The sequence below is a fragment of the Phyllobates terribilis genome, unplaced genomic scaffold (genome assembly GCF_046119375.1).
Source record: "Phyllobates terribilis strain yellow unplaced genomic scaffold, ASM4611937v1 Scaffold_12__6_contigs__length_324123572, whole genome shotgun sequence".
NCBI lineage: Eukaryota > Metazoa > Chordata > Amphibia > Anura > Dendrobatidae > Phyllobates > Phyllobates terribilis.
The window spans coordinates 110997953-111010025 of record NW_027362772.1 but is presented as its reverse complement, the minus strand read 5'-3'; positions in this window follow the sequence as shown (position 1 = coordinate 111010025).

Below are 12073 nucleotides of genomic sequence, written 5' to 3'. Positions count from 1 at the left end.
CTGTTTGTGCATTTACAATATTCATTGATTTTTGCCATTGAAAAACATCATGTTATTCATATACCAGAAATGTTTAAAGCTACTGACTGAATGAAAAGCGCTGGCATCTCACTCTCTTTGAATCTTCTTTACCATGCTAAGAACAGCAGGAAAAAGCAAAAAATTTCAGAATTGCACCTTGCAATGTGGAGAAATTACTGTTTGTGCATTTACAATATTCATTGATTTTTGCCATTGAAAAACGTCCAGAAATGTTTGAAGCTACTGACTGAATGAAAGGAGCTGGCATCTCACTCTCTTTGAATGTTGTTTTTCATGCTAAGAGGAGCAGGAAAAAGAAAAAAATTTCAGAATTTCACCTTGCAATGCAGAGAAATTACTGTTTGTGCATTTACAACATTCATTGATTTTTGCCATTGAAAAACATCATGTTATTCATATACCAGAAATGTTTGAAGCTACTCACTGAATGAAAAGAGCTGGCATCTCACTCTATTTGAATCTTCTTTATCATGCTAAGAGGAGCAGGAAAAAGCAAAAAATTTCAGAATTGCACCTTGCAATGTGGAGAAATTACTGTTTGTGCATTTACAACATTCATTAATTTTTGCCATTGAAAAACGTCCAGAAATGTTTGAAGCTACTGACTGAATGAAAGGAGCTGGCATCTCACTCTCTTTGAATCTTCTTTATCATGCTAAGAGGAGCAGGAAAAAGCAAAAAATTTCAGAATTGCACCTTGCAATGAGGAGAAATTACTGTTTGTGCATTTACAATATTCATTGATTTTTGCCATTGAAAAACATCATGTTATTCATATACCAGAAATGTTTAAAGCTACTGACTGAATGAAAAGAGCTGGCATCTCACTCTCTTTGAATCTTCTTTACCATGCTAAGAGGAGCAGGAAAAAGCAAAAAATTTCAGAATTGCACCTTGCAATGTGGAGAAATTACTGTTTGTGCATTTACAATATTCATTGATTTTTCCATTGAAAAACGTCCAGAAATGTTTGAAGCTACTGACTGAATGAAAGGAGCTGGCATCTCACTCTATTTGAATCTTCTTTATCATGCCAAGCGGAGCAGGAAAAAGCAAAAAATTTCAGAATTGCACCTTGCAATGCGGAGAAATTACTGTTTGTGCATTTACAATATTCATTGATTTTTGCCATTGAAAAACATCATGTTATTCATATACCAGAAATGTTTGAAGCTACTGACTGAATGAAAAGAGCTGGCATCTCACTCTCTGAATCTTCTTTATCATGCTAAGAGGAGCAGGAAAAAGCAAAAAATTTCAGAATTGCACCTTGCAATGTGGAGAAATTACTGTTTGTGCATTTACAATATTCATTGATTTTTGCCATTGAAAAACGTCCAGAAATGTTTGAAGCTACTGACTGAATGAAAGGAGCTGGCATCTCACTCTCTTTGAATCTTCTTTATCATGCTAAGAGGAGCAGGAAAAAGGAAAAAATTTCAGAATTGCACCTTGCAATGAGGAGAAATTACTGTTTGTGCATTTACAATATTCATTGATTTTTGCCATTGAAAAACATCATGTTATTCATATACCAGAAATGTTTGAAGCTACTGACTGAATGAAAAGAGCTGGCATCTCACTCTCTTTGAATCTTCTTTATCATGCTAAGAGGAGCAGGAAAAAGCAAAAAATTTCAGAATTGCACCTTGCAATGTGGAGAAATTACTGTTTGTGCATTTACAATATTCATTGATTTTTGCCATTGAAAAACATCCAGAAATGTTTGAAACTACTGACTGAATGAAAGGAGCTGGCATCTCACTCTCTTTGAATCTTCTTTATCATGCTAAGAGGAGCAGGATAAAGCAAAAAATTTCAGAATTGCACCTTGCAATGCGGAGAAATTACTGTTTGTGCATTTACAATATTCATTGATTTTTGCCATTGAAAAACATCATGTTATTCATATACCAGAAATGTTTGAAGCTACTGACTGAATGAAAAGAGCTGGCATCTCACTCTCTTTGAATCTTCTTTATCATGCTAAGAGGAGCAGGAAAAAGCAAAAAATTTCAGAATTGCACCTTGCAATGTGGAGAAATTACTGTTTGTGCATTTACAATATTCATTGATTTTTGCCATTGAAAAACATCCAGAAATGTTTGAAGCTACTGACTGAATGAAAGGAGCTGGCATCTCACTCTCTTTGAATCTTCTTTATCATGCTAAGAGGAGCAGGAAAAAGCAAAAAATTTCAGAATTGCACCTTGCAATGCGGAGAAATTACTGTTTGTGCATTTACAATATTCATTGATTTTTGCCATTGAAAAACATCATGTTATTCATATACCAGAAATGTTTAAAGCTACTGACTGAATGAAAAGCGCTGGCATCTCACTCTCTTTGAATCTTCTTTACCATGCTAAGAACAGCAGGAAAAAGCAAAAAATTTCAGAATTGCACCTTGCAATGTGGAGAAATTACTGTTTGTGCATTTACAATATTCATTGATTTTTGCCATTGAAAAACGTCCAGAAATGTTTGAAGCTACTGACTGAATGAAAGGAGCTGGCATCTCACTCTCTTTGAATGTTGTTTTTCATGCTAAGAGGAGCAGGAAAAAGAAAAAAATTTCAGAATTTCACCTTGCAATGCAGAGAAATTACTGTTTGTGCATTTACAACATTCATTGATTTTTGCCATTGAAAAACATCATGTTATTCATATACCAGAAATGTTTGAAGCTACTCACTGAATGAAAAGAGCTGGCATCTCACTCTATTTGAATCTTCTTTATCATGCTAAGAGGAGCAGGAAAAAGAAAAAAAATTCAGAATTGCACCTTGCAATGTGGAGAAATTACTGTTTGTGCATTTACAATATTCATTGATTTTTGCCATTGAAAAACGTCCAGAAATGTTTGAAGCTACTGACTGAATGAAAGGAGCTGGCATCTCACTCTCTTTGAATCTTCTTTATCATGCTAAGAGGAGCAGGAAAAAGCAAAAAATTTCAGAATTGCACCTTGCAATGCGGAGAAATTACTGTTTGTGCATTTACAATATTCATTGATTTTTGCCATTGAAAAACATCATGTTATTCATATACCAGAAATGTTTGAAGCTACTGACTGAATGAAAAGAGCTGGAATCTCACTCTCTTTGAATCTTCTTTATCATGCTAAGAGGAGCAGGAAAAAGCAAAAAAATTCAGAATTGCAGCTTGCAATGTGGAGAAATTACTGTTTGTGCATTTACAATATTCATTGATTTTTGCCATTGAAAAACGTCCAGAAATGTTTGAAGCTACTGACTGAATGAAAGGAGCTGGCATCTCACTCTCTTTGAATCTTCTTTATCATGCTAAGAGGAGCAGGAAAAAGCAAAAAATTTCAGAATTGCACCTTGCAATGCGGAGAAATTACTGCTTGTGCATTTACAATATTCATTGATTTTTGCCATTGAAAAACATCATGTTATTCATATACCAGAAATGTTTGAAGCTACTGACTGAATGAAAAGAGCTGGCATCTCACTCTCTTTGAATCTTCTTTATCATGCTAAGAGGAGCAGGATAAAGCAAAAAATTTCAGAATTGCACCTTGCAATGTGGAGAAATTACTGTTTGTGCATTTACAATATTCATTGATTTTTGCCATTGAAAAACGTCCAGAAATGTTTGAAGCTACTGACTGAATGAAAGGAGCTGGCATCTCACTCTCTTTGAATCTTCTTTATCATGCTAAGAGGAGCAGGAAAAAGCAAAAAATTTCAGAATTGCAACTTGCAATGCGGAGAAATTACTGTTTGTGCATTTACAATATTCATTGATTTTTGCCATTGAAAAACATCATGTTATTCATATACCAGAAATGTTTAAAGCTACTGACTGAATGAAAAGAGCTGGCATCTCACTCTCTTTGAATCTTCTTTATCATGCTAAGAGGAGCAGGAAAAAGCAAAAAATTTCAGAATTGCACCTTGCAATGAGGAGAAATTACTGTTTGTGCATTTACAATATTCATTGATTTTTGCCATTGAAAAACGTCCAGAAATGTTTGAAGCTACTGACTGAATGAAAGGAGCTGGCATCTCACTCTCTTTGAATGTTCTTTATCATGCTAAGAGGAGCAGGAAAAAGCAAAAAATTTCAGAATTTCACCTTGCAATGCGGAGAAATTACTGTTTGTGCATTTACAATATTCATTGATTTTTGCCATTGAAAAACATCATGTTATTCATATACCAGAAATGTTTGAAGCTACTGACTGAATGAAAAGAGCTGGCATCTCACTCTCTTTGAATCTTCTTTATCATGCTAAGAGGAGCAGGAAAAAGCAAAAAATTTCAGAATTGCACCTTGCAATGTGGAGAAATTACTGTTTGTGCATTTACAATATTCATTGATTTTTGCCATTGAAAAACGTCCAGAAATGTTTGAAGCTACTGACTGAATGAAAGGAGCTGGCATCTCACTCTCTTTGAATCTTCTTTATCATGCTAAGAGGAGCAGGAAAAAGCAAAAAATTTCAGAACTGCACCTTGCAATGAGGAGAAATTACTGTTTGTGCATTTACAATATTCATTGATTTTTGCCATTGAAAAACATCATGTTATTCATATACCAGAAATGTTTGAAGCTACTGACTGAATTAAAAGAGCTGGCATCTCACTCTCTTTGAATCTTCTTTATCATGCTAAGAGGAGCAGGAAAAAGCAAAAAATTTCAGAATTGCACCTTGCAATGTGGAGGAATTACTGTTTGTGCATTTACAATATTCATTGATTTTTGCCATTGAAAAACATCCAGAAATGTTTGAAGCTACTGACTGAATGAAAGGAGCTGGCATCTGACTCTCTTTGCATCTTCTTTATCATGCTAAGAGGAGCAGGATAAAGCAAAAAATTTCAGAATTGCACCTTGCAATGCGGAGAAATTACTGTTTGTGCATTTACAATATTCATTGATTTTTGCCATTGAAAAACATCATGTTATTCATATACCAGAAATGTTTGAAGCTACTGACTGAATGAAAAGAGCTGGCATCTCACTCTCTTTGAATCTTCTTTATCATGCTAAGAGGAGCAGGAAAAAGCAAAAAATTTCAGAATTGCACCTTGCAATGTGGAGAAATTACTGTTTGTGCATTTACAATATTCATTGATTTTTGCAATTGAAAAACATCCAGAAATATTTGAAGCTACTGACTGAATGAAAAGAGCTGGCATCTCACTCTCTTTGAATCTTCTTTATCATGCTAAGAGGAGCAGGAAAAAGCAAAAAATTTCAGAATTGCACCTTGCAATGTGGAGAAATTACTGTTTGTGCATTTACAATATTCATTGATTTTTGCCATTGAAAAACATCATGTTATTCATATACCAGAAATGTTTGAAGCTACTGACTGAATGAAAAGAGCTGGCATCTCACTCTCTTTGAATCTTCTTTATCATGCTAAGAGGAGCAGGATATAGCAAAAAATTTCAGAATTGCACCTTGCAATGTGGAGAAATTACTGTTTGTGCATTTACAATATTCATTGATTTTTGCCATTGAAAAACGTCCAGAAACGTTTGAAGCTACTGACTGAATGAAAGGAGCTGGCATCTCACTCTCTTTGAATGTTCTTTATCATGCTAAGAGGAGCAGGAAAAAGCAAAAAATTTCAGAATTTCACCTTGCAATGCGGAGAAATTACTGTTTGTGCATTTACAATATTCATTGATTTTTGCCATTGAAAAACATCATGTTATTCATATACCAGAAATGTTTGAAGCTACTGACTGAATGAAAAGAGCTGGCATCTCACTCTATTTGAATCTTCTTTATCATGCTAAGAGGAGCAGGAAAAAGCAAAAAATTTCAGAATTGCACCTTGCAATGTGGAGAAATTACTGTTTGTGCATTTACAATATTCATTGATTTTTGCCATTGAAAAACGTCCAGAAATGTTTGAAGCTACTGACTGAATGAAAGGAGCTGGCATCTCACTCTCTTTGAATCTTCTTTATCATGCTAAGAGGAGCAGGAAAAAGCAAAAAATTTCAGAACTGCACCTTGCAATGAGGAGAAATTACTGTTTGTGCATTTACAATATTCATTGATTTTTGCCATTGAAAAACATCATGTTATTCATATACCAGAAATGTTTGAAGCTACTGACTGAATTAAAAGAGCTGGCATCTCACTCTCTTTGAATCTTCTTTATCATGCTAAGAGAAGCAGGAAAAAGCAAAAAATTTCAGAATTGCACCTTGCAATGTGGAGGAATTACTGTTTGTGCATTTACAATATTCATTGATTTTTGCCATTGAAAAACATCCATAAATGTTTGAAGCTACTGACTGAATGAAAGGAGCTGGCATCTCACTCTCTTTGCATCTTCTTTATCATGCTAAGAGGAGCAGGATAAAGCAAAAAATTTCAGAATTGCACCTTGCAATGCGGAGAAATTACTGTTTGTGCATTTACAATATTCATTGATTTTTGCCATTGAAAAACATCATGTTATTCATATACCAGAAATGTTTGAAGCTACTGACTGAATGAAAAGAGCTGGCATCTCACTCTCTTTGAATCTTCTTTATCATGCTAAGAGGAGCAGGAAAAAGCAAAAAATTTCAGAATTGCACCTTGCAATGTGGAGTAATTACTGTTTGTGCATTTACAATATTCATTGATTTTTGCAATTGAAAAACATCCAGAAATGTTTGAAGCTACTGACTGAATGAAAAGAGCTGGCATCTCACTCTCTTTGAATCTTCTTTATCATGCTAAGAGGAGCAGGAAAAAGCAAAAAATTTCAGAATTGCACCTTGCAATGTGGAGAAATTACTGTTTGTGCATTTACAATATTCATTGATTTTTGCCATTGAAAAACGTCCAGAAATGTTTGAAGCTACTGACTGAATGAAAGGAGCTGGCATCTCACTCTCTTTGAATCTTCTTTATCATGCTAAGAGGAGCAGGAAAAAGTAAAAAATTTCAGAATTGCACCTTGCAATGAGGAGAAATTACTGTTTGTGCATTTACAATATTCATTGATTTTTGCCATTGAAAAACATCATGTTATTCATATACCAGAAATGTTTGAAGCTACTGACTGAATGAAAAGAGCTGGCATCTCACTCTCTTTGAATCTTCTTTATCATGCTAAGAGGAGCAGGAAAAAGCAAAAAATTTCAGAATTGCACCTTGCAATGTGGAGAAATTACTGTTTGTGCATTTACAATATTCATTGATTTTTGCCATTGAAAAACGTCCAGAAAGGTTTGAAGCTACTGACTGAATGAAAGGAGCTGGAAACTCACTCTCTTTGAATCTTCTTTATCATGCTAAGAGGAGCAGGAAAAAGCAAAAAATTTTAGAATTGCACCTTGCAATGCGGAGAAATTACTGTTTGTGCATTTACAATATTCATTGATTTTTGCCATTGAAAAACGTCCAGAAATGTTTGAAGCTACTGACTGAATGAAAGGAGCTGGCATCTCACTCTCTTTGAATGTTCTTTATCATGCTAAGAGGAGCAGGAAAAAGCAAAAAATTTCAGAATTTCACCTTGCAATGCGGAGAAATTACTGTTTGTGCATTTACAATATTCATTGATTTTTGCCATTGAAAAACATCATGTTATTCATATACCAGAAATGTTTGAAGCTACTGACTGAATGAAAAGAGCTGGCATCTCACTCTCTTTGAATCTTCTTTATCATGCTAAGAGGAGCAGGAAAAAGCAAAAAATTTCAGAATTGCACCTTGCAATGTGGAGAAATTACTGTTTGTGCATTTACAATATTCATTGATTTTTGCCATTGAAAAACGTCCAGAAATGTTTGAAGCTACTGACTGAATGAAAGGAGCTGGCATTTCACTCTCTTTGAATCTTCTTTGTCATGCTAAGAGGAGCAGGAAAAAGCAAAAAATTTCAGAATTGCACCTTGCAATGCAGAGAAATTACTGTTTGTGCATTTACAATATTCATTGATTTTTGCCATTGAAAAACATCATGTTATTCATATACCAGAAATGTTTGAAGCTACTGACTGAATGAAAAGAGCTGGCATCTCACTCTCTTTGAATCTTCTTTATCATGCTAAGAGGAGCAGGAAAAAGCAAAAAATTTCAGAATTGCACCTTGCAATGTGGAGAAATTACTGTTTGTGCATTTACAATATTCATTGATTTTTGCAATTGAAAAACATCCAGAAATGTTTGAAGCTACTGACTGAATAAAAAGAGCTGGCATCTCACTCTCTTTGAATCTTCTTTATCATGCTAAGAGGAGAAGGAAAAAGCAAAAAATTTCAGAATTGCACCTTGCAATGTGGAGAAATTACTGTTTGTGCATTTACAATATTCATTGATTTTTGCCATTGAAAAACGTCCAGAAATGTTTGAAGCTACTGACTGAATGAAAGGAGCTGGCATCTCACTCTCTTTGAATCTTCTTTATCATGCTAAGAGGAGCAGGAAAAAGCAAAAAATTTCAGAATTGCACCTTGCAATGAGGAGAAATTACTGTTTGTGCATTTACAATATTCATTGATTTTTGCCATTGAAAAACATCATGTTATTCATATACCAGAAATGTTTGAAGCTACTGACTGAATGAAAAGAGCTGGCATCTCACTCTCTTTGAATCTTCTTTATCATGCTAAGAGGAGCAGGAAAAAGCAAAAAATTTCAGAATTGCACCTTGCAATGTGGAGAAATTACTGTTTGTGCATTTACAATATTCATTGATTTTTGCCATTGAAAAACATCATGTTATTCATATACCAGAAATGTTTGAAGCTACTGACTGAATGAAAAGAGCTGGCATCTCACTCTCTTTGAATCTTCTTTATCATGCTAAGAGGAGCAGGATAAAGCAAAAAATTTCAGAATTGCACCTTGCAATGTGGAGAAATTACTGTTTGTGCATTTACAATATTCATTGATTTTTGCCATTGAAAAACGTCCAGAAATGTTTGAAGCTACTGACTGAATGAAAGGAGCTGGCATCTCACTCTCTTTGAATGTTCTTTATCATGCTAAGAGGAGCAGGAAAAAGCAAAAAATTTCAGAATTTCACCTTGCAATGCGGAGAAATTACTGTTTGTGCATTTACAATATTCATTGATTTTTGCCATTGAAAAACATCATGTTATTCATATACCAGAAATGTTTGAAGCTACTGACTGAATGAAAAGAGCTGGCATCTCACTCTATTTGAATCTTCTTTATCATGCTAAGAGGAGCAGGAAAAAGCAAAAAATTTCAGAATTGCACCTTGCAATGTGGAGAAATTACTGTTTGTGCATTTACAATATTCATTGATTTTTGCCATTGAAAAACGTCCAGAAATGTTTGAAGCTACTGACTGAATGAAAGGAGCTGGCATCTCACTCTCTTTGAATCTTCTTTATCATGCTAAGAGGAGCAGGAAAAAGCAAAAAATTTCAGAACTGCACCTTGCAATGAGGAGAAATTACTGTTTGTGCATTTACAATATTCATTGATTTTTGCCATTGAAAAACATCATGTTATTCATATACCAGAAATGTTTGAAGCTACTGACTGAATTAAAAGAGCTGGCATCTCACTCTCTTTGAATCTTCTTTATCATGCTAAGAGAAGCAGGAAAAAGCAAAAAATTTCAGAATTGCACCTTGCAATGTGGAGGAATTACTGTTTGTGCATTTACAATATTCATTGATTTTTGCCATTGAAAAACATCCATAAATGTTTGAAGCTACTGACTGAATGAAAGGAGCTGGCATCTCACTCTCTTTGCATCTTCTTTATCATGCTAAGAGGAGCAGGATAAAGCAAAAAATTTCAGAATTGCACCTTGCAATGCGGAGAAATTACTGTTTGTGCATTTACAATATTCATTGATTTTTGCCATTGAAAAACATCATGTTATTCATATACCAGAAATGTTTGAAGCTACTGACTGAATGAAAAGAGCTGGCATCTCACTCTCTTTGAATCTTCTTTATCATGCTAAGAGGAGCAGGAAAAAGAAAAAATTTCAGAATTGCACCTTGCAATGTGGAGAAATTACTGTTTGTGCATTTACAATATTCATTGATTTTTGCAATTGAAAAACATCCAGAAATGTTTGAAGCTACTGACTGAATGAAAAGAGCTGGCATCTCACTCTCTTTGAATCTTCTTTATCATGCTAAGAGGAGCAGGAAAAAGCAAAAAATTTCAGAATTGCACCTTGCAATGTGGAGAAATTACTGTTTGTGCATTTACAATATTCATTGATTTTTGCCATTGAAAAACATCATGTTATTCATATACCAGAAATGTTTGAAGCTACTGACTGAATGAAAAGAGCTGGCATCTCACTCTCTTTGAATCTTCTTTATCATGCTAAGAGGAGCAGGATAAAGCAAAAAATTTCAGAATTGCACCTTGCAATGTGGAGAAATTACTGTTTGTGCATTTACAATATTCATTGATTTTTGCCATTGAAAAACGTCCAGAAACGTTTGAAGCTACTGACTGAATGAAAGGAGCTGGCATCTCACTCTCTTTGAATGTTCTTTATCATGCTAAGAGGAGCAGGAAAAAGCAAAAAATTTCAGAATTTCACCTTGCAATGCGGAGAAATTACTGTTTGTGCATTTACAATATTCATTGATTTTTGCCATTGAAAAACATCATGTTATTCATATACCAGAAATGTTTGAAGCTACTGACTGAATGAAAAGAGCTGGCATCTCACTCTATTTGAATCTTCTTTATCATGCTAAGAGGAGCAGGAAAAAGCAAAAAATTTCAGAATTGCACCTTGCAATGTGGAGAAATTACTGTTTGTGCATTTACAATATTCATTGATTTTTGCCATTGAAAAACGTCCAGAAATGTTTGAAGCTACTGACTGAATGAAAGGAGCTGGCATCTCACTCTCTTTGAATCTTCTTTATCATGCTAAGAGGAGCAGGAAAAAGCAAAAAATTTCAGAACTGCACCTTGCAATGAGGAGAAATTACTGTTTGTGCATTTACAATATTCATTGATTTTTGCCATTGAAAAACATCATGTTATTCATATACCAGAAATGTTTGAAGCTACTGACTGAATTAAAAGAGCTGGCATCTCACTCTCTTTGAATCTTCTTTATCATGCTAAGAGAAGCAGGAAAAAGCAAAAAATTTCAGAATTGCACCTTGCAATGTGGAGGAATTACTGTTTGTGCATTTACAATATTCATTGATTTTTGCCATTGAAAAACATCCATAAATGTTTGAAGCTACTGACTGAATGAAAGGAGCTGGCATCTCACTCTCTTTGCATCTTCTTTATCATGCTAAGAGGAGCAGGATAAAGCAAAAAATTTCAGAATTGCACCTTGCAATGCGGAGAAATTACTGTTTGTGCATTTACAATATTCATTGATTTTTGCCATTGAAAAACATCATGTTATTCATATACCAGAAATGTTTGAAGCTACTGACTGAATGAAAAGAGCTGGCATCTCACTCTCTTTGAATCTTCTTTATCATGCTAAGAGGAGCAGGAAAAAGCAAAAAATTTCAGAATTGCACCTTGCAATGTGGAGAAATTACTGTTTGTGCATTTACAATATTCATTGATTTTTGCAATTGAAAAACATCCAGAAATGTTTGAAGCTACTGACTGAATGAAAAGAGCTGGCATCTCACTCTCTTTGAATCTTCTTTATCATGCTAAGAGGAGCAGGAAAAAGCAAAAAATTTCAGAATTGCACCTTGCAATGTGGAGAAATTACTGTTTGTGCATTTACAATATTCATTGATTTTTGCCATTGAAAAACGTCCAGAAATGTTTGAAGCTACTGACTGAATGAAAGGAGCTGGCATCTCACTCTCTTTGAATCTTCTTTATCATGCTAAGAGGAGCAGGAAAAAGTAAAAAATTTCAGAATTGCACCTTGCAATGAGGAGAAATTACTGTTTGTGCATTTACAATATTCATTGATTTTTGCCATTGAAAAACATCATGTTATTCATATACCAGAAATGTTTGAAGCTACTGACTGAATGAAAAGAGCTGGCATCTCACTCTCTTTGAATCTTCTTTATCATGCTAAGAGGAGCAGGAAAAAGCAAAA